Source organism: Pongo pygmaeus, chromosome 11, assembly GCF_028885625.2.
Source record: "Pongo pygmaeus isolate AG05252 chromosome 11, NHGRI_mPonPyg2-v2.0_pri, whole genome shotgun sequence".
Lineage (NCBI taxonomy): Eukaryota > Metazoa > Chordata > Mammalia > Primates > Hominidae > Pongo > Pongo pygmaeus.
This window is the reverse complement of record NC_072384.2, coordinates 40,514,048-40,538,706: the sequence shown is the minus strand read 5'-3', so window position 1 is coordinate 40,538,706 and position 24,659 is coordinate 40,514,048. Positions and strand designations below refer to the sequence as shown.

Below are 24,659 nucleotides of genomic sequence, written 5' to 3'. Positions count from 1 at the left end.
CTGGCTACTTTTAATCTAGGTGTTTATGTTCATTTCACAGTCTCTCTGCCTAATGACATTTGTTTTAAATGAGAGCTATCTATCAATGAAGGTATTTCGTTGCCTATTATTGTTTTTTGGCTTTATTGAGAAGGTGGATTCTTGAGAAAGATGGAAAAGTCAAAGGCAGTTTGGCAAGCTAGAGGGAGGAATAAGATGATTAAAAACCTGCGCCATTGAGATAGTTAGTGAAACATAAATTAAAAAATAAGGGTTAGTAGCTTCAGTAGTTAGGTAGGAAAACATTATAGAAGAAATTTTCAATCAGCAGAGGAATTCTGGACCAGCTGCTGCTGTATTTCTGATTGCCTTACTCCTTCTTAGAGTGACTCTGTATCTTCTAAATTTTAGAGTTTATTTTCTGTCCAATGGAACTATGGGGGATTTAAAACTGCTTCCCAAAATCTGGATTTCAGCAGGATCTGTTTGTTACTATCACAGATAGAAATATCACCCCAAAACAGACATCATTATAATGACTACAGAGAAAAAGAATGGAATTTGTGTTAGAGTACTTTGGGTTGAGTTCTAATTTGATACCCTGCTAGTTGTTTTATGAAACCGTAAGAAAAATCACTTCTCTAATATTCAAAAGCAGCATTTTTAAAATGTAAGCAATTTTATCTATTCATTTATTCTCCTTATGAAGCCATGAGAATTATAGACAGTAACATATGAAAGTGCTTTGTTATTTAAGGAATGTTATGCATATGTTTGCTACTTTTTTATTCATCAGTTTAGGCTATTTAGTGTGACCATTGATGGACATTGATGAAAATTGGGGAATTCCTTTACCACTGTTAGTTAACTTTTTATTACTATAGAGTCAAATGATGATTAAGTTGTATCCCTATACCTGAAACTAACTAAGAAAAAAAAATTCACAGAATGCTTAGTTCTTATGGCTCTTCAGTAGATTATTTATTATGGGATCATTAATTTCTTTGAAAGATTTTGACTTCTCTCTAACTTTCACTTCCAACTCCGCTTCTTTGTAGAGCAATAATTATCTTACCCATATTTAAACTCTCTGTCACCCAATTTATATAACAACCAGAATTGAATTCAATATTTTATTAATACAAGGTAGGTTAATGCTTTTCAAAGTCTTACTTTGTTTATTAGGTCTAATGTAATTTACCCACAGAAATAGTAAGATAATGTCAAATTTTGAAGGTCTTAAAGAATATATCCAAATATTTAACATTAAATAGGTCCGAGGTATAGTTTACTCATGCAGGATATAAATTTTGAATTGATACCTGTATTAGTTCACTTCCATGCTGCAGATAAAGACATACCTGAGACTGGGTGATTTATAAAGAAAAAGAGGCTTATTGGACTCACAGTTCCACATGGCTGGGGAGGCCTCACAACTATGGCAGAAGGCACATCTTACATGGCAGCAGACGAGAGAATGAGAGCCAAATACAAGGGGAAACCCTTTATAAAATCAGATCTCATGAGATTTATTCACTACCATAACAACAGTATAGGAGAACCACCCCCATGATTCAGTATCTCCCACCAAGTCCGTCCCACAGCACATGGGAATTATGGGAGCTACAATTCAAGATAAGATTTGGGTGAGGACACAGCCAAGCCCTATCAGTACCAGACCAAGATTGTAATCCTGACTTTTTCCAGGCATCTTCCTTAAGCAATCCAGTGTAAATTCCCAAATTATCGTATGTCTAAATGATCATCAGTCAGTAGAATCATCTTGTACTGTAAAATGACGTTATTGCCATTAACTCAAATTATATCTTATAGTGTAAACCCTTTATTTAGTTCTTGGAAATATATGAAATTGTTTGACAGAAAAAAAGTTTATAAATATATACCCCAAGCATATTTGTTGTGAATGAGCTGTTTCCTTTGTTTTAAATTAGGTAGTTTCCAAAAGAAGAGCTTGAGACAACTACTTGTGTTTAGGTAGTCTATTTGTGTGGTAATCCCAGAAAGCAGGAATGAGGGATGAAGAGGAACAAAGGAAGAAGGAAAAGTAGGGTATATTACTGAGGCAACTGTACTGAACTTAGGCTTGATTCTCCCTGGAACTTTCTGAGCATAAAGGATGCTTGTCACAGTGATGTATCTGTGGATTGACGATGACAAACTTCTTTCCTCTATTGGTTGAGAAGTGCCTTGGTACATTAATGTCTTGGCTGCTTCTGCATGTCTGATGAACAAGATTTAGTTTGCTCAAGGTGAGATACTATCAGCATCTGGAAAATCAAAACCCATATTTAACTGTCCACCACAGATTCTACAAGAATTAAGTGCCAAGAGGATGCATGGAGGGATATTATATACATTGTTAATATATTTTGTGAACTTCACTGATAAACTATCTATGAAAGCACTGTTTATAAAACATCTAGATACCAATATTATTGTTTTTATTCCTATAAATTCAATTTCCAATTTCAAAAGCCAGAATATAATTAAACTGAAGTCTCTTTAGTTATTTTGTGTTATAGCAAACACTGTGAATACTTGGATATTTTATCCTATTTGCAAGCTAAATTCCTTGCCTGCCAGAGTTTCCTAGATCTTGGCAGAAGATATGATGCACTTGGGTCAAAGATAAAGTACTTTATGACTCATAGTACAGCAGGCAGTATGAGCTGCAGGCTCTCATTGGTTCCCTTGTTTTCAGACATCATTGAAAAGATAAACAGCAGCACCAGGGTGTTTGCATTCTGGAGGAAGACTCCAGGGACTGTTCTAGAAGACAAAAGATCATGAATACCCCTTTCTTCCCCATACCTCCCACAGTAATATTACCCCTCCTTCAAATTCTAGATTTTTGCTTGCCTTCCACCTCCACAAAATCTGGGATAGCTATAACTTTATTCCTGCTCCCCAGTGACACATCCAGACCTTTTGTCTGAAAGAGTCAGATATAAGAGAGACAAAAGCATATTTATAAAATATTTCATGAACATTTTAAGTTGTAATCCTCTCATCCTCATTCTGAACCAGTCGCAACCTGGGGATTAGACTGGCCTGAGGTTACTGTTATAAGGGAGAGACATAATATGCCTAGGAACAGAAAGGAATCTTGAAATTTCAAAATAAGTCTATATCATTCCATATAATCTTCACACCCCTTTCATCTGACATTTCATCCTATTTTTAAGCCAAGTTAAGTAGTCAGGGTTTTGTAGTCTGTTAGATCAGAAACAAATGACTTCTTTCATCGAAGCATACAGCTCCCAGCAAAAACTTATCATATGTGCAAATCACTTCCCCCTGTTCTCATATCCCAAGGGACAACGTAGGGGTAGACACAGGTGGGTGCTGTGCACGTAGTGAGCTCGTGTCATAGCTGAGCGTCCTGAGTTTAGGAAATCACCCATCTCCTAATGCCACAGTTAGCAACAAGCACAACTTTGCCCTAAAGGGAAGCATTATCTTTATTATTCTGGTTGGACAATAAATCTGCCTTCTGCTCTAAAGGGAGAAATTATCTCTATCCTCCCAAGCTATTTGCTATACAACAATCCTTGAAAAGATAGTACAAAACATAATTTGCCAATGCCTTTGCTTTACAAAGGTGTGAATGTGTGAGACCCAATAGAGAATTGTCTCACAATATTTCATTTGTTTTGGTGATAGAATTCTAGTCTTTTCATCAAAAATGACTTTATTATTTCTGATATTATCTATCCCTTCCTGTCAGCTCTTTTAAAATAATGTAGCCTCAGATTAACCTACAAATAAAGTATTAATTGTGCAAGAAATTGAAGATGGATATTTGACAAATTTACTTTTTGCTCATCGTTTTTTGTTTGTGTGTCATGTCTTCCCAGAAAGACTGTTTACTGCTGTAGTAACTAGGAAAATGAGCCTTCTGTATACTATGAGCTGTACTGAAAGGATCCCATGTTTGTTTCATGAGGTATATGTAAAAACGGTTAACAGTCAAATTGGAAAATAAAAGTAATGGAGAAAACTTTTAAAAAAATTTTGCACTAATTTTCTTCTATTTTAGATGATGGATAGAAGAAAAAGAATCTCCTATTTTATTGTACTTAATCCTTTCATTTGGAAATATTTAAGATTTCTCAAAAGTTGCAAAATTAATAGTTCCTCTGTACCACTCATTCTGCTTTTCCTAATGATAACATTTTACAAAGCCATAGTAAATTATTAAAATGAGGAAATTTTTATTGGCTCAGTACTCTTAATTGTAACCACTATTCAGATTCACATGCACCCTTTTTTTTGGTATATAGCCCTTTGGAACCTTATTTTATATATATATGATTAATTTTGCCATCACCAAAATAAAGATATTGAACACGTCCATTACCACAAAAAAAAAATTCTCATATTTCCCCTTAGAGTCGTACCCTCCCAAAACTGTAACTTCTGGCAACTGCTGATGTGTTCTTTTTCACTGTATTTTGTTACTTTAAGAGTAATAAGTATAGTTTTACAGTTAAAAACTTTTTGAAATTGGCTTTTTTTTTTCTAGTTAGCATAAGGCCCGTGAGATCCATTCACATTTTTGTGTACATCAGTGGTGTATTCCTTTTTACTGCTGAGTAGTATTCCACTGTGGGGCTGCACCAGATGATATTTATTCCTTCACCTCTAGATTTTGATCATTTTTAGTTGGGGCTGTTACAAAGCTGCTATGAACATCTGTCTATAGGTTTTTGTGTGTGAGCATAAATTTTAATTTTTCTAGGATAAATACCTAAGAGTGTGATTGTTGTAACTGTGGTAAATTCATGTTTAACTTTATTTTAAAATGACAGACTTTATGAGTGAGGCGATACAGTTTCACCAGCAATATATGAGAGATCTAGTTGTTCAGACATACTCTCCAGCACTTGACATTGTCAGTAATTTTTACTTTAGCAATTCAAATGGGCACATAGTAGAATGTTATTATAATTTTAATTTTCATTTCCCAATGGCTAACAATGTTAAACCTCATGTGCTTATATTGCCATATATTTTTAAAATTCTTTATTTCTTCTAAAAAAAATAAGAAATGGGATACATGTGCAGAACGTGCAGGTTTGTTACATAGGTATACTGGTGGTTTGCTGCACCTGTTGACCTGCCCTCTAAGTTCTCTCCCCTCACCTCCCACCCCTCAACAGGCCCTGGTGTGTGTTGTTACCCTCTCTGTGTCCATGTGTTCTCAATGTTCAGCTCCCACTTACAAGTGAGAACATGCAGTGTTTGGTTTTCTGTTCCCATGTTAGTTTGCTGAGGATGATGGCTTCCAGCTTCATCCATGTCCCTGCAAAGGACATGACCTCATTCCTTTTTATTATTGCCATATATTTTAACTAAATTTGTTTTGTTCTAGCAAAATGCTAAAATGTTGAACAATACATCTTTTGCCCTACTTCTTGATTTCCTGTCATTTTCGGAGGCTATGTTTAGTTTTGTCATTTTATGAAGAACTTGTGCTTTTAAAGCAAGTTAATAGCCCCAAAAAGTGATGATAACAAAAGGCAACATTTAATTGTTCCAATTGCCTTTCGATTAATTACCTTTGCTTTTTAAAAATTACCCTCATATCTCTCATGTGTCTCATCAACTACGGCCCTGCGCTGGGTGCAGTTGTGTGCACCTGTAGTCTCAGATACACAGGAGGCAAAGGCTTGAGCCCAGGGGTTCACGTCCAGCCTGGGCAACATAGTGAGACCTCGTCTCTAAAAAAATTAAAAAAAAATAAAAAATAAACACAAACAAAAAAAAAGAAATAAAAACTTATTAACTACTTTCCTGATTTAAATTGCTTTAGTATCAATTAATGAGCATATACTGCCCTAATTAAATTATTTTCCTTCCAATTCTCTCCTCCTCCAGTCTAATCAACTGTAAAATTATGTTAGACATTTACAAAAAGTAAATGAAGAAGATCACTCTGAGTTTACTAACATGAGATTTTGCTAAGGTGATATGTGAGAAATATGTTGTTTCATAATGACTAATGTAAATATGTTACATATTTAGGCACCTTCTGTGGAAGAGAGATAACTTCATACATTTTGTCTTTTATTCATTTCCTTTTCTTTCCTTCACTTAGTGAATACTACTAAGTACTAATTTTATTGTAAAGCACTGTGAAGAATACCAATATGTAGAATAGTTGTATACTTCTAGAATCTTATGATGAACGTGGAGTGAAAACTGGCCATAAGAAGTAATTTAAAATACACAGCAACCACTCTGGACTATAAAAACTCCAGATTGATGCTTCCAGCTGAGTTACAGTTCACCAATTTAGGTCTTGATTTTGTTGTTGTTGTTATTTTATAATCTGTAAATGAGGAGCTAGCACTCAAAATTATCTGTATTCAATGCTACTTGTAATGTTCTCCGAGACTGGAAATCAGAGGAATATTCTTATAGTTTGCAGTCAGAAAGATTCTGACTGTGCAAAGAAGCATAAAGGGAAATGTATATTGTAGCTGCTTAGTACTACATCTAAGAAAAAAGAAAAGAGACATAACTTACACCATGACATTGGATTACCTTTGTATACACTTAAAAGAGGCTCAGAGTAAGTGATATCTTAGTGTCTCAAGATGGGCCACAGAGAGAACAAAATTGAAAAGACAAGTATCTTGGAGTGAGGTGAGCATAGACTCAGGAGAGGCCTGGTTGGTGCCAGTAGTGCTGCTTTCTATCACAAGCTTTCTCTGTTTCACTAATTTGTCTATAAAAGAACAAAATTCACCTTTTCTATGCACTTAAAAAATGAGACATAAGGATATTGAATAATTGCTAAATGGCATAATTTGTATATTTTGCTTTTTATTATATGATTTGAGTTCAGCTGCTCTTGACATCAAATTACACAATTATTTAAGAGATAAAAGGATTCCCTTGTTTAATAGGAGCAGGGTAAAGAAGCATACATGATAAAAGAGGCTTAATTCAACTGGTTAAAAAGAAAAAAACATATATTAATGTGACTTATGTGATTTCAGTCATTTAATGATTATATTCAAACTGCAATCCTTTCTATGTTCAGTGAGAAAATCTGATTTCCAGTATTTCAAACACTTAACTAGCCATTAATAAACACATTAAAAAAACCTATTAATAGATAAACTGATTGATTAGTTATGACAACTGGTGTATTTGTAGACATGCTAAACAAGCAAAATACATGCACATTTAGAACAACATTTTTTGTGCAGACTTCAATAACTATTATGGTTGCTGAACTCTGCCTAACCATCACAATCACAAATTACATCAATGAGGGTTTTAAAGGTAAAATATCTTAATGATTTCTGTTAACTCATTCTTAAGTTCACGGAAAAAGTTCCTACATAAGCTTTTACCTATATTCTTTTCTCGGCAGTGTTAAACAAATGATAACTAGACTGTCTATTGAATAGTAAACTTTTTTACAGCACAATTTTTGTGTAATTAATGAGAATATGCACAAAGATTTGTCAGCTCCCCGTTGACTAAGATCCTATCCATGATAGGATATTACTATTTGAATGAATCGAACTGTAGGAAAATCTACTTTTACATGTTTATGTCATTTAAATTTTTTATATTGTACAAAACAATATAAAAATGATAGATGGGCCATTGTTCCATTTCTGACTCTGCATATACTATGCATATGACTTTGGTTCTTCTTTCTGCCATCTGTTTTGTTTTCTCAACCCTGAAGAAGAAAACAAGACTGTTCTTCTCCAAAGTGCCTTTTAGCTTAAATATTCATATTTTCTATATATACTATGTAAATATTACAATTTGGAAAATACATATATTTTATATATATGAAGTAATAATGAAACATTATTTTATCATCCAGAAAAAACTGTTAATATGTTATTAATATATATCACATGGATTTATATGCAAGCATTTATAAAATCACATAAACTTTTATATTCCTATGTTTTATGAAACTTGAGAGCAAATGAAAATTGATATCCTGTTACACATACTTTTTATATCCACATTTTTATAAATTTAAAAGCAAATGATAGGTGACATTAAACATCTTCTTTTTTTAATAGATACATAATACAATAACCTATCCAATGAAGTTTGATAATATAACTGTCTTTCCATCTGTAGATATCTCTGAAGGGTAGAAGTTGAGATCTGGAACAAGAGTCCTCTGGGCTAAAGGAATGGTGTTCTGCTGAGTATTCTGAAATGTTTACCACCCCAAAATTATAACTAATATTGGGGTTTTTCTAGCAAACATTAATTCATTGTGACTCTGCTTTAAGATTTTGCCATTACTTTACTTTGTTTCCAGACTTTGACTTTTTAAACAGAAAATAAAAATTACCCTCGAAATTCAAATTCCTACATTGCACATATGCCATTGGGTTTCCTATGCTCATTCTTACTTTTATATATATCTATGAGGGAACTCTCTCTCAGCATGTAACATGCCATTTCTACACTCCTCCTATTTCCTGCTCAGAGCTGAGGTTTGTGAATTGATTTTTTTTTTTTTTTTTGAGATAGCTCTGTCACCCAGGATGGAGTGCAATGATGTGATCTCGGCTCACTGCAACCTCCACCTCCCAGGTTCAAGCAATTCTCCTGCCTCAGCCTCCCAAGTAGCTGGGATTACAGGCACCCACCACCATGCCTGGCTAAGTTTTTGAATTTTTTGTAGAGGTGTGTTTTCACCGTGTTGGCCAGGCTCGTCTTGAACTCCTGACTTCAGGTGATCCACCTGTCTCAGCCTCCCTGTGTTGAGATTACAGGCAAGAGCTAACGCGCCTGGCCAGTGAATTGATTTGGGAGGTAATGTATCGACAGAACAGGGAGGACTGATAGTTGAGAAGGATCAGCACACTAAGCACTTCAAAATCCAGCTCCTATACCTTGAAGAGCCTACTTCTTGGTTTTCTGTTGGCATAGACCCTGGGTTACTGAGACAGGAGGCAGTTAGATAGAGACAAAATGTGTTTACCCTTTGTCTATGGTTAGTGCTTTTGTTTTAGTTCTGGTCAGATATATAGGTTAGCCCGTGTGTTTCTCACTACAGTTTTATCAGCTATGGTAATTTTAATTTTTTCCTAGATTCTAGAAAGTAGTTGAGTGTTTGAGTGTCTGATGGTGATGGAGTTGGAGTCCTTTTATGCTCCTGTAGGAATTATGGAAGAAAGGAGAGAGTCAAGGAACATTATCCTGACATCATCTTAAGGTTTGACATCAACTTTTAATCACTTTACACAAGTTGATTTTGAAAAAATATCTTCAGCTGCACATAAAATGAATAATAATTTAATATGGTTAAATTATTTGTTAGCTTTGGAAATACTAGTAAATGTAATTTTTAAAATTATATCACATAATGTTAACTTATTAAAATTGTAAGACTTCAGTAAAATTCTGCCAGCAATGTAGCATACAATTTTAATATGTAAGGGGTAATTCAGTAGTAAATTTGTTTTTACAGCTGCAAATCCAATTTTTCCTTAGGGTTTCAGAAAATGTGAGTTCTTGATGTATAAAAAATCAAAAGTATAGAAGGATATGTGTTTTGGCTGATAGGTGCAGCAAACCACCATGGCACATATATACCTATGTAACAAACCTGCACGTTCTGTACATGTATCCCAGAACTTAAAAAAATAAATAAAAAGAAAAAAATAAAATAAAAATGGAAATTAGAAGTGTACCCCCTTGTTCAGCCCGTTTCCAGAAAAATAATATATTTCATGTACTTACCAATAAAGCTATTTTGATTATCACATAAGAAAATATACGTATGCAAAACCATATATAAATATAAAGCATTATTGTGTAAATTATTTAAAAAGGGTAAACTTCCAGTAAAAATTAAAACTTTTTAAACAGTAAATTTATTTTTATTATTAATGTATATATTTTCCAGAGAAGGTTATTAAGTAAGATATTTGTTTCTCAGAGACTTGGGGGAAAAATTTTGTCTTTAATTAGAGGCCAAAAATTGTGTTTCCACTCTAACAAGTGGTCTGATTATATTATTCCCTGTATGTCTAAGAATCTGGCAATGAATTTCATTTTCCTATGAATTTTTACACTCTTTAGTAATACTCTGTAAACTACTTTTGTTTTTACTGCTACAGGCAAAGTAATATACGGACCGTTTATTATAATAGGATAGTAATATTATTTAATTCTGGGAGCCCTAGAAAATATTTTTCACTGGCTATACTGAATACTTTCCCTGATTATTGAGAGGAGAAAACACAGAAAACTGGAAACCAGTTAGAAGGCAACTAAAATAACACAAGAAAGATTTTATGCAATACTGAACTAAAGCAGTAGCTGTAGGGACAAAGTGAAATGAATTTTTAGAGACATGTAGAAGTTGTAACAGTTAAGAATTAGTGAAAATTCAGAAATAGAGGATGATTCTGGCTTGGATTATCAGATAATAATGGAGTGTTGAACTTTATTGTTAAGCATCCAAATGCATAAATGAAAAAAAAATCTGGAAAACATTCTGATAAAACAAGTTTTAAAGGTATATAATAATCAGTACAGCCATTATTCTCCCTAAAGAGTATTCTCAAATGTCTTTAATTTCTGATTGCTTAAAGAGAAAACTAAGGAGAAATTAGCCCATAGAGAGATGAAGAATTTGAAGCTGTGACATCGTGATTTCTTCTCTAAGGGAAAATATAATAAACTGCATTTTAATTTTTTAGGATAGTCTCAATAATTACAGGGAAAAATTGTGAGAACTATTGGATGAATAAAATAAGAATAAGGGATTTAATCAAAAGTAATATTTAAAAGTGTGTTCCACTTCAGTCTTACATAAACATTTACCAGTTTCAAAAGATGATTTCTGGTTCAAAATTCAAGATGTGAGATGTTTATTGTTGACTTGCATGAGAAATTCTAGGGTGTGTCAGTAACAGAGTTAGAAACACATTCAACTTCATTCTTTAAACTATAGTATTTTCAGTCCTATTAGCTTGTAATCTATTGAACTGAACAAGTGAACAAAAGAGAAAATAAATAATAGCATCAGTTTATATGCCCAGGGCATCTCATATCTAACATAGCAGACCTCTCTCCTCATTTCCATTCTAGCTTGTCTCTGCAACATAATTGTATTTATTTCTACCTTTACTGTTTTGCTATTCTCAGTGAGGAAGACTGATGGGACCAGCAAATAACAATAGTTAATCATTAAAATGAGTGGCAGATCTCCTCCTTTCCTTGATTATCCACCCTAAAGAAGTTTCCGGTTCTTTTTACTTCCTTATTGCTTCCCATCCTGTCTTCCCTATATATTTAAACAGGAATCCTTATTTCTTCTGTTTCCCAATTAGTCTCAAATCCTAGGATTAAGACAATCCAAATAGCATCTTGAAGATATTTCCTAGCTCCCACGTGTTCAAGATTTTACTAATTTAACAAAAATGTACAGGGTAGTTTACTGCGCTATGTAAGAAATAGATATGTAAAGCTATATAAATATATATATAGCTAATATATATAATATATATAAAAATTATATATAAATTATATATATATATAAATTATATATAAATTATATATATATATAGATTATATATAAATTATATATATATATATGTGTGTGTGCCTTCTAAAAATTTACATCCTGGTAGGAAACAAATATACAAAGAAATCACTGAAAAGTTTGGTAGTATAAGTTAAATGGAAGAAATCTACAAATTTAAATAAGCGTGGATCTTTTGCCACCATTTAAATTGTAGTCAGTTTCATGATAATATTTAAGGTGGTTCTTAAAGAATGGTTAAGATTTCGTATGATCATCTTTTGTAGATCAAAAATCTTAAAGGATTTGGGTAAAAACTAGAAAAGTATTGTCTAAGAGTAAACAAAGTGTATCTTCACTTCCTGAGTTTTAGATTCTACAAAGAAAATATTAAATTCTAATATGACAAGGACAATACTAAAAATAATAAAATTTTGGAAAGTGTAGGTGTTGGTATTAGTATACAAAAGACATGTAAAAATGTACTTTGCCCATACACAACAAAGAATTTAACTGGTTCATTCATTAAAGATAATATATTAAAAGATTTGAGAAGGAACCTATTGGAATAGTAATATCTATTGCTGTTATATAATAATATATGCTATTATTATATGTAATACCATATATTATTGTTTAGCAAAGAAATTGATAAAACCTCAGACTGGCTCATCTGCAAAATCCCTGGTGTTTATATTTCCTCTCTGAGCCGGGGTGTATACATTCTCATGAACAGTTATTGGGAATCTAGCAAGATGTCTTTCATTCTGTTCCCGTTTTCTATTTACTGGCATGTTTACATTGCTCACCCAGAATATTTGTCATTTGTTAGGGAAGAAGGTGGAGTTGTTCATTTGGAATAATTTTTTCCTGAGTGTATTTTTTTCTATTTCCAGATACATTACATATTAACTGTGCTCAAAACTTCATAGTTACTCCAGTTTAGAGAAAATAAAAGAAGAATTTTGGAAACCTAGTTATTGTCCCGAAATGCTGTGCGAAGTGTTTTACAAACATTCTCACTACAGTTCTATGAGTTACCTATTATTATTTGTACTCTAAAGACAAGGAAACCTGAATCTCAAATAGTTTGCATGGTTAGTAATTGGTGTGTCTATTTCATTAACTGAGGCTTCTCCTCCTATACTGTGCTGCTTCTTAAAAAAAAGAGAAGAAATAATATACAGAAGTGAGCAAACGGCTTCATTATGACCCAATTAGATCCTTTCTTACTGTGTTATACATTCAGACAGATCAACATTTATTCTTATCTTTCTCCAATGCAGAATTATAAACTGAAAAAGCAAGATATTAAATATTATTAAATATTAAATTACTATTTTTCTTATATATGTGTCAGTATTAAAGTGACATCTCGCCATAGGTATAAGCTTCCATAAACATCCAAAATGATTTTTCTCCATGTTTAGTTTGGCTTAATGCTTGTTTGAGCAAGAACACTATCTGGATTTTGTCCTGATGGCAAAAGTTAGAAATGGAAACAACTTAGTTGTCCACAGAAATGCTGAGTCTAGACATCAAGCTTGGTTGTATAACCAGGAAAAGGGATAAAAAAGATATTGATCTAATACTAGCTCGAGACTGGGATCCCCAGCATATATGGCAGGACTATAATTTGTTGTTATTGAGTGATTGAGTCACAGAACTGAAAAAGAGAGAACAAAATTGTGTGACCTGGGTGATGTATAGCTCCACAAAAGTAAAGAAAATAAAAGAAGCAATTGTGTCTTAGCCATGTTCATAAGTTATGAACAAGACATTTAAATAGAATACTATATTATAGATGTAGTATCAGCTGATGTTTTGATAGTATGATATAGGTGGTCAGAAATATGATATTGATGAATATAATGTTGTATTCCTATGTTCATTAGGAAGTCCTGCTTTCTCGGATGTTAGATATGCCCGCATGGCTTTTTTTGGCCAATGAAGTATGAGAAGTAGTAACCTGTATCACTTGTAGGCAGAGGATTCTAGAGCCAGTGTATGATTTACTGCATTCCTTTTTCCTATCTAAATGATTATGAAAGCATGCATTGAAATAGAACATCTATCTCCATAAGATCCTAAATTACTACAATGAGATCTTCTGGTCCTCCACATAGCGTTGGCTAGAAATAAACCATTATTTTAAGGCATTGATAATTTGAAGTTCTTTGTTACTGCGACATAAATCTGCCTATTCTGTCTGATATGCATGTTGTAAATTCCTTGATAGTGTGAATTGTACTTTACCACTAAATCTCTACTACTAAAATAGTACCTAAATATCAAATCTGTGAATGACTTAATGACTGATGACATATAAATATTTGTTACCCTCTTTGATTATAAAAGTTAAAATAGCATGGCAAAACACACACACACACACACACACACATGCACACACACACACAAAAACCAGCATGACAATATGAAGGCCATCTGGAAATGAAGAGAAGTTATTTACATAATGTGTGGACCAGAAATAAATGTATTTCACTGTTGGAAGGCAAAGGTTAACACTAATTGAGCTAAGGAGCAGGAAGAAGAGCCTTGAGACTTCCATTAGTGAAGTCACTTGAAGCTTTTGGCAATCAGAAGACTAGCAACAGGGATTTTGGAGGTGAAATAATTCATTACTTTTTTTCACATGAAAAATGCTGCATTAGGAATTTAGTTGTACTTCATGTGATTCAAGCTGTGTAACTTCCTCGTGGCAAAGAAATATGAATTGGACTTACAAATTGCGGAGTACTTTCTCCAATCCAAAAATCCAGACAATTCTTACACCTATTGATGGACAAAGTTGATTAATGACCAAATAGAGTGAAGGGAAACACTTTGAGTAGTAGAAATAGAAATGGGAAAAAGAAACAAAATATAGAGAAAGTTTTATGATCTGAGGAAATACAACAGAAACCTGCTCAGATTTTTTTTTCCTGCTGAAATATAGTTATTGTCTCAACAAATACTAAGGGAGCAGATCAGAATAAACAATGTATCTTTGAACTTACTAGTAAACTTTGATACTGGTTAAGAGCACTGACAAGTGTAATTTGACAGTGCATTGTTTTTTTCTGTTCTCATCCACCTATTGGTGTAATTGTCTGTGTCCCTTAGGAAAACAGTTCAGTAGATCCTTAAGCTCCTGCCTGATGCCTGTTCAGTGGAACTGGGTGACATGGCCCACCGCATAACCACCGCTGCTCCTCCCTCCCACCCTCACAACCTCACACCCATTCAGTCCTCAAGTTCCTGGTGCCCATGCTATTTTTTGCAAGCATCTTCCAACTATTCAAAAAACCTCTCTAAATAGATTTGTGAGAGACACTAGTCTACCAATTTATTTCAGTTGGCCTCCAGGGATTTATTCGCAGAAAGAAAGGAGAAATTCTGTACTGGAGAATCTTGTCTATACATAGCACAGATACTACTTTGTTTGACTGATTGCTTTTAAATCCCAACTCTTTTTTTAAGAGGGTCACTTTCCTTTGCTTTTTCCTGGAGGTTGCAGGCCTGCTGCGAACCTGTTCTTTCCCGAAGTATAGAATTCTCATCATGTTGTAACTAATTCTGAATTGTCTTGGGAAGCAAAGACTGAAGCCGATGCAGTGCCTCAGGCCTCCTCCTTCCTTGGTAGTTTGGGGAACATCGAGAGTAGTCCCTTGGGCAGGGGTTTGCCATTTTCAAGGAGGACATAAGCAGTCTCAAGTGGATCAAGGCAGTGCTATAAAGGAATTGTAGAATAGAAATACGAGAGAAAGCTGTGTATGCTATAAGATGTCCCTTACATTCTCCCATCTTCTCTCACTTGAAATAAAAGTAAACCATTGAGAAGATTAAGTTCTGCTTTATGCAGGTGGGTGCAAAGGTTATCAGGCTAGCAAAATGTTAACTACAACTATTCATGTAATCTTCTTAGTGTCAACTGGCTACCAGACTCTAGAGAAATTTAGATCTCATAGGTAATGGTGGTTTCTCAGGCCGTAATGGTCAGAGGAAGGAAAACTAGTAGTATGAATACCATAGCCTAACAATAGTAAAACAAAACACCACCACCACCAAAAAAACAAAACAAAACAAAAAAACCCTTGTTATTCTGAGACCTAGCAACAAAAAATGCTGTATTCCAAGCAAGTTACATTTCTCTTGAACATCCTTTCCACCCCTCAGGAATTCCTCACTTTTTTTTTGAGACAGAGTCTCTCTCTGTCCCCCAGGCGGAGTGCAGTGGTGCGATCTCGGCTCACTGCAACCTCTGCTTCCCAGGGTTAAGTGATCTTCCTGCCTCAGCCTCCCGAGTAGCTGGGAGTACAGGCATGTGCCACCACCATGCCCAGCTAACTTTTTGTATTTTTAGTAGGGACGGGGTTTCAATATGTCGGCTAGGCTGGTCTTAAACTCCCAACCTCAAGTGATCCGCCTGCCTGGGCCTCCCGAAGTGCTGGGATTACAGGCGTGAGCCACCATGCCTGGCCACCTTTTATTATTTCGATAAGAGTCACTCTACTTTTCTTCTCTGCTTTGGAACTTAGGTATAGTCATTTCTATTACTGTTCCACTGAGAACGTCCATCACTTGAATCTAAGATAATGAATGGTATTTCATGCACAGGGATACTTTTCCTCTAGTTGGCATTATAGATACCTCTTTATCATCATGAATACCAGACTTTTCAAAAATGACAGATTCCTTCAACTGGTATATGGAAAGGATTGCCTCAGGCTACCTTTCATTTCAATACTGGCAGCCAGGTGGATTACCATCATGCTGCCACTCCCAGCCGCAGAACAGAAGAAACAGTATATGTTCTCTCCATGTGGCTTCTCCTAAGGCCAGGGCTGCTTTCTACCAACAAAATGTCTTTCCTCCTGTAGATTAATTCCCCAGGGTTCTTCGGAGATTCATCTGCATAAATTGATTATTGCCTATCTACACAGCTACTTTGGATTTTCAAGTTATTTGTGATTATTAAAAGTGACAAGTTTAGGAACCTCAGGCATAAAGATCAGAGTATCTGAATTAGATTGACCTCATTGGACACCAGATTATATCCTAGTACTTACACAGGTGTTACTCTGGAGTTTATCTCTGAAACCACAAGGCCCAATTCACAACTGTTACTAGAACTGAGACTATTCCTGAATGGATATTGCCAAGAAAGCAACTACAGTCATGCATGCTTAATGACAGGGATATATTCTAACAAATGCATTGTTAGATGAGTTTGTCCTTCTGTGAGCACCATAGAGTGTACTTACACTAAATTAGTGGTGTAGCCTATTCCATACCTAGGCTATGTGACATAACTTATTGCTTTTAGGATATAAACATGCACAGCATGTTACTGTATTGAATGCTGTAGACGGTTATAACACAATGAGAAGCATTTGTGTATCTAAACATAGAAAAGGTAAAAGAAAAGGAAAAATACGGTATTATAAACTTATGGGACCACTGTTTTATATGCAGTTTATCATTGGCTAAAGTGTTATTATGTGGTATGTGACTGTACTTCAAAATATTATCTCCATACAATAATTTGACATTATTTGACATAGCAAGGCAAATGCCTCTTCTAATAGGCTATAAAAATGTGCCTCAAATCAAAATCTCAATAAAATGTACTTATAACTATGGATAGACACAAATTTGATTTTTAAAAGTAAATGGAAAACACTGGGCTAGAAATCCCCTAAGTCATGCTGAAATTAGCAGGAGTGCCTGACATTAAGTTCCTGAGACTTTTTTATTTATTAAAAAAAATGCTCTCTGTTTGTTAATACATATTTTACTTTTGAATAATTTTAATACGTAAAACTGTGAACATGAATATAAACAAATTCTAAGTCATGCTGAAATTAGCAGGAGTGCCTGACATTAAGTGCCTGACATTAAGTTCCTGAGACTTTTTTATTTATTAAAAAAAATGCTCTCTGTTTGTTAATACATATTTTACTTTTGAATAATTTTAATACGTAAAACTGTGAACATGAATATAAACAAATTACGTAACACCAGGTTTCCTACAACTCTACTGTTGGACTATAAAGAACAAGAAAATAACAATTTTTATCCCTCTAAAATCAGCTCTTGTATCAGGGTCCTCATAGGAATGTCACATGGTTTAAGAATTTGATAGAGAGACTGCTTTCAAAGGGGTGAGAGAATTTAGAGGAACCAGTAAAGGATGTTGAGGCACTGAAGAGCCTAGAAACCACAGGAAGCCCTTGCCACTCCTAAGCCTAAAGGGCAAGAGGAGAAAATTTCTCTACCAGAGCCCAGTGAGACATGGAACAACCTAAAAGGTGCAATAATCCTCGGGGAATGCAGCATGTTCCAGAAAATATGACCCAGAGCAGAAAAGGAGGGGAGAAGAAAAACCCGTCTCTTCCTTTCAGTCCTCTTATCACTCTTGATCTTCACTGGCTGAATTTAACCAGAAGCTAGTAGGAGGATGCTCAGGTGTGTAATCCACAGGATCAGCTTCCTGGGGCAAAGAACGGAACAGAACAAAGGATCTTTCTTGTAACAGTGGTGGTGGTGGTGGGAGTAGAGGCTGGAAAATAGAGAGAAACCAGCACAGCTCTTCTTTTTACTTGTTACTGTTTTCACCTTCAAGTGGATCATCGTAATCCCAGTCCTCTTAAAGTAAAAAATAGGAAAACGGAGAAGAACAGCCATCATAGTTGATGGGCAAAGTGTCTTCTATACTTTAATATCATATTGCTGCCAAGAGAATGGAGGACAAAAAATGGCCTGAAATCAAGCACATGTACATGTTATATGTATAGACAACCCTATATGTGTGTGTTTATATTCTCTTATCTATAGTTATCACTTACCCTTTAATAAAGCGGGGATATTCTATATGTGCCTAATCACTCCCTTGATACATTTGTGAAGTAAGAAATAGAGAATCTCACTTATAGCTTGCTAACTTTTAACATTTTTCTGGAGACCTGAAAAATTGCCACTTAATCTTTATAAATAGAGCACATGACATGGTAATATAGGTTTGTATTAAAAACTGCTTTCCACTAATTATTTCAATATAATGTGCTTTCACTGTATTTAAGAAAACAGATTTCCCTCCAAACATTAGAAAGAAATATGAAATAATGTGAATGTAAATAAAATCTTTGAATACTGCCAAGGAAGGAGAGTGAACCAGGCATGGGAGGAAACATGAAGACTAATAGGTGGTAAGAGTGAACTAAGAAGATGAAATAATGTGGCTTATGCCTGTAATCCCAGCACTTTGGGAGCTGAGATGAGCAGATCACTTGAGGTCAGGAGTTCAAGACCAGCCTGGCCAATATGGCAAGATCCTGTCTCTACTAAAAATACAAAAATTAGCCGGGCATGGTGGCATACCACTGTAAGCCCAGCTACTCTGGAGGCTGAGGCAGGAGAATCGCTTGAACCTAGGAGGTGGAGGTTGTGGTGAGCTCAGATTGCACCACTACACTCCAGCCTGAGCAACAGAGCAAGACTCCATCTCAAAAAAAAAAAAAAAGGAAAGAAAAAGGGGAAATAACACTAAAACCTTATAGAAGACATATTTTGAATATCATAGAACCTGAAAACCAATTCTGGCTGGGCACGGTGGCTCATGCTTGTAGTCCCAGCACTTTGGGAAGCAGAGGTGTGCGGATCACCTGAGGTCAGGAGTTTGAGACCAGCCTGACCAACATGATGAAACCCCATCTCTACTAAAAATACAAAATTAGCCAGGCATGGTGGTGCATGCCTATAATCCCAGCTACTTGGGAAGCCGAGGCAGGAGAATCACTTAAACCCGGGAGGCAGAGGTTGCAGTGAGCTGAGATTGCACCATTGTACTCCAGCCTGGGCAACAAGAGCAAAACTCTGTCTCTTTTAAAAAAAAAAAAAAAAAAAAAAAAAAGTTTAATTAAAAGTAAAACTTAGAAAAACAGTATTTTATGACAGGTATGCTAGCACACCAACATTGTTAAATTTACTCCATAGAGCTTTATGTGCCTTAAAAAGTAGTTTATTACATAGTATATGCAATGTAATCTAAATATATGAATGAAATATAAGAATATCATTTCTTTTATAGTCCTTTGGGTATATACCCAGTAATGGGATGGCTGGGTCAAATGGTATTTCTAGTTCTAGATCCCTGAGGAATCGCCACACTGACTTCCACAATGGTCGAACTAGTTTACAGTCCCACCAACAGTGTAAAAGTGTTCCTATTTCTCCACATCCTCTCCAGCACCTGTTGTTTCCTGACTTTTTAATGATTGCCATTCTAACTGGTGTGAGATGATATCTCATTGTGGTTTTGATTTGCATTTCTCTGATGGCCAGTGAGGATGAGCATTTTTTCATGTGTCTTTTGGCTGCATAAATGTCTTCTTTTGAGAAGTGTCTGTTCATGTCCTTCGCCCATTTTTTGATGGGTTTGTTTGTTTCTTGTAAATTTGTTTGAGTTCATTGTAGATTCTGGATATTAGCCCTTTGTCAGATGAGTAGGTTGTGAAAATTTTCTCCCATTCTGTAGGTTGCCTGCTCACTCTGATGGTAGTTTCTTTTGCTGTGCAGAAACTCTTTAGTTTGATTAGATCCCATTTGTCAATTTTGGCTTTTGTTGCCATTGCTTTGGTGTTTTAGACATGAAGTCCTTGCCCATGCCTATGTCCTGAATGGTAATGCCTAGGTTTTCTTCTAGGGTTTTTATGGTTTTAGGTCTAATGTTTAAGTCTTTAATCCATCTTGAATTAATTTTTGTATAAGGTGTAAGGAAGGGATCCAGTTTCAGCTTTCTACATATGGCTAGCCAGTTTTCCCAGCACCATTTATTAAATAGGGAATCCTTTCCCCACTGCTTGTTTTTCTCAGGTTTGTCAAAGATCAGATAGTTGTAGATAAGCGGCGTTATTTCTGAGGGCTCTGTTCTGTTCCATTGATCTATATCTCTGTTTTGGTACCAGTACCATGCTGTTTTGGTTACTGTAGCCTTGTAGTATAGTTTGAAGTCAGGTAGTGTGATGCCTCCAGCTTTGTTCTTTTGGCTTAGGATTGACTAGGCGATGTGGGCTCTTTTTTGGTTCCAGATGAACTTTAAAGTAGTTTTTTCCAATTCTGTGAAGAAAGTCATTGGTAGCTTGATGGGGATGGCATTGAATCTATAAATTACCTTGGGCAGTATGGCCATTTTCATGATATTGATTCTTCCTACCCATGAGCATGGAATGTTCTTCCATTTGTTTGTATCCTCTTTTATTTCATTGAGCAGTGGTTTATAGTTCTCCTTGAAGAGGTCCTTCACATCCCTTGTAAGTTGGATTCCTAAGTATTTTATTCTCTTTGAAGCAAATGTGAATGGGAGTTCACTGATGATTTGGCTCTCTGTTTGTCTGTTATTGGTGTATAAGAATGCTTGTGATTTTTGTACATTGATTTTGTATCCTGAGACTTTGCTGAAGTTGCTTATCAGCTTAAGGAGATTTTGGGCTGAGACAATTGCTATAAAGACACATGCACACGTATGTTTATAGCAGCACTATTCACAATAGCAAAGACTTGGAACCAACCTAAATGTCCAACAATAATAGACTGGATTAAGAAAATGTGGCACATATACACCATGGAATACTATGCAGCCATAAAAAATGGTGAGTTCATGTCCTTTGTAGGGACATGGATGAAATTGGAAATCATCATTCTCAGTAAACTATCGCAAGGACAAAAAACCAAACACCGCATGTTCTCACTCATAGATGGGAATTGAACAATGAGAACACATGGACACAGGAAGGGGAACATCACACTCTGGGGACTGTTGTGGGGTGGGGGGGAGGGGGGAGGGACAGCATTAGGAGATATACCTAATGCTAAATGGCGAGTTAATGGGTGCAGCACACCAGCATGGCACATGTATACATATGTAACTAACCTGCACATTGTACACATGTACCCTAAAACTTAAAGTATAATAATAAAAAAGAATATCATTTCTTTGATAAACTTTTCAGAGAAGTGTACAGTGTACACTTTTATACAGTGTAATTCAAGTTCTGTGATATAATTTCTTAGCACATGTGAAACTAAGCTCAAGGTATGCTAAATTTAAAAATGATATATTTTCAAAGTTATTAAATATTATTTGCTTATAATTATAAGTAATTTAATCATAATTTTAATAGCAAAACTTTTTAGACTAAACCAACAGCGATTGACAGGCATTATTAACATTCCTTAGTTTATGCAAATCTAATGTTGTCCACATTAAAATAGAGTAAAATTCTGAAAGCAAAAAAATTTCTTAAATTTTTAACAGTTAAAGAAATCACTTGTATAAGTTAGAAAAGAGCTTGAGTTCTCTTTCGAGATAGAGCCAATTTGTCTGTTTGCTCAGCACTTGATGATTTTGGAGATATTAGTCAATAAAAAGAGTACTAATAGCTTTTGGAAACATTAGCCTGAGAACCATTTTCCATTTAGTCTGTAGTTAGTTAATCGAGTGCATGTTCATTTATCCATACAAGCTATAAAATCCTACAATGAAGATGTAATTATAATTAACATTACTGACCAGTTAAAAGGCGTAAACAGTAGTATGCCCATCAATATGCACTCCCTATTTGCTGACATTTCCAGTTATGCCAGATGGTGACTTTAATGATGGTGCCTTGTGGTGCTTCTAATAATTTTTGTGCCTGATGGTACTTTTATAGGGCCTGTTGCATCATAGAAAGCTGAAGGGTGACTTAATAATGATCTTCTAGAATATGAAGGGTCATGAAGTATATGGTTATAAAGTGACAAGCTGTTACTCATTCATATGAGAAGTAGTAGATTTTAACTGTAACTAGAGAGATTTAACTTAGATATAAAGTAGAACTTCCTGATAATAAAAGGTATTGAATGAAAGAAACAATGAGAGATGTTAAATTTTTCTTGAGGATAGAAAGTGCTCATCTGCATGAAATGATCAAGTTTACTCTTATTTTGTGGATATGTCAGTTTCATTTCACATCTAAGAGTTATATTTTTCATATTTCAACACGAACTTGGTTCAAATCCTGGCTACAACTTATTGGTTATGTGATGTAGGGTAAGTTAGTTACTTAAATACATTGTATCTTGATTTACTTATCTGCAAAATTGAAATGAAATCTTTCATCTAAATATCTAGGGACAAGTCTAAAATACTATTAACTCTAAGGTAAGGTTGAATTTCTTCTTTCTTTTCTCCTTCATAAAAATGAGAGTAGACAGGTCAAAAATTTCCTTTTAGCTAAATCTGAATATCTTACTTCAGAGTGTCAGAATAATGAAGGACCTGTGTGATAGCAGAGAGCAATATAAAACCCTCAATCTCTTCTTTAGAGGTTTATATCCTACCCAAATACTCACTAGGAATACTTTTCCCTCATGGCGTTAAGTAAGTGCAATCTGTTAGAAAGACAAGGCAAAAGACCTGGTTCTGTTTAGACTCCTGCAATTACTAACTGTGTAACCCCAAACCATGTCATTTAACTTCTGAGTTTTATTTTGATCCCCCGGAAAAAAAAATGTTAGGAAAGCTCTTGACAGATAAATTCTGATGTCACCTCTGTCATGGGGAGATGAGACAATGTGGGAAGATTAGGGGGAGATAGAGCTCAAGAGGTTGAGAGTTGAATTTTCTGCTCTAGTGGTTTATTTGACCCTGTATATCAGTGAGAAAAGGCAGTTCTGGTGAATGAGAAGGGAATGGGATGGCACCAAACCTCAGGACACTTGCTTAGAAACTATTTGTTTGAAAAATAGGATGTTCCAGGCACTGCTCAAGATACTAGGAATTTATCAGTATACAACTCCAATAAGATACTAGGAATTTGGCAGTATACAACTCCAATAACATCTCTGTCTTCAAGGGGTATTAAGAAAAAAAGCCAATAAGTAATTAAATAAATTAACAAGATTATTTCAGAGAATGATGTACTAGGCAAAGAAAAATCAAACAGGGTAGGGGATAATAAGATTATACCTACAAGGAAGAGGTAAATCTATGGTCCAGGGGAGCTTCTTTAAAGTCGTGACACTTAATGCTATCCCTATATAAACAGGACGAACTCAGTCATGCAAAGATGCAGAGAAAAGGCCCAGTTAAGGGCGAGAGATAAAGAATCAGATGATCGCCAGGTGCGGTGGCTCACGCCTGTAATCCCAGCACTTTGGGAGGCCGAGGTGGGTGGATCACGAGGTCAGGAGATTGAGACCATCTGGCTAACACTGTGAAGCCCCATCTGTACTAAAAATACAAAAAAAAATTAGCCAGACGTGGTAGCATGCCCCTGTAATCCCAGTTACTCGGGAGGCTGAGGCAGGAGAATCACTTGAACCCAGAAGGCGGAGGTTGCGGTGAGCCGAGATCACGCCATTGAACTCCAGCCTGGGCAACGACAGAGCAAGACTCCGTCTCAAAAAAGAAAAGGGAATCAGACAATTTGTCAATCTTTTGCCAGTTCACTCATTCAAACTTGGGGAGCCTCGAGGTGCAACATTGATGAATGTATTGATTAGTTCTGTTCTTGGCTTTATCAGTCACTAACTAATCTCTCTCTGTTCATCAATTTATTTATAAGTAAAATGGAGGAGGAGAAGCAGGAATGTTATGAGCACATTCCTGTTATGATTATTTTCACTTCTAAATGCTGTGATTAATCCCTGTCTTGACTATTTCACGAGGTAGATTTGAAGATGAGATAGTAGATGAGAACAAGTTCATTGAAGCCTCAACTCATTGGAATATTAATATAAAATAACTGTATTTTTTCTAATCACTGCTTTCAATCATGTTCTGTTGTCATCTACTTTCTCTATATCTTAACAACATCATAGGCAGATACCATAATTTTCTGGTATTAGTACTATAAAATGTAAAGAGTAGTTGTTAAAGGTGGTAATATCAATTAATGAGTTATTTATGCTGAAGCTTAGGGAAGAAAGGACCTTTCACAATGGTAGCAACAAGGAAGTTTTTGTCTGTAAGTGGCTATAGGGGCTCAAGAACTAAAACTGAAGCCGATGTTTGCAAGCAAGTTAGAAATTGAACTGCTGGAATAAGCCCAATCATTAGTGTTTTGCCTAAGAGTCTAGAACAGCT

At 35.2% G+C, this 24,659-nt stretch overlaps 1 protein-coding gene and 1 long non-coding RNA gene across 2 annotated transcripts in view; one reads left to right on the top strand and one right to left on the bottom strand.

Annotated features, from left to right (window-relative positions):
- LRP1B (LDL receptor related protein 1B) overlaps positions 1-24,659 on the top strand; it is a 1,896,287-nt gene that overhangs the window by 973,379 nt on the left and 898,249 nt on the right. The gene's annotated exons all lie outside the window — the stretch shown is intronic.
- LOC134737681 (uncharacterized) lies at positions 1,965-22,210 on the bottom strand. Its single transcript, XR_010122795.1, has 2 exons — positions 22,101-22,210; positions 1,965-2,267 (listed from the first exon to the last, which is right to left on the bottom strand). It is a non-coding gene; the product is annotated as an uncharacterized LOC134737681 (long non-coding RNA).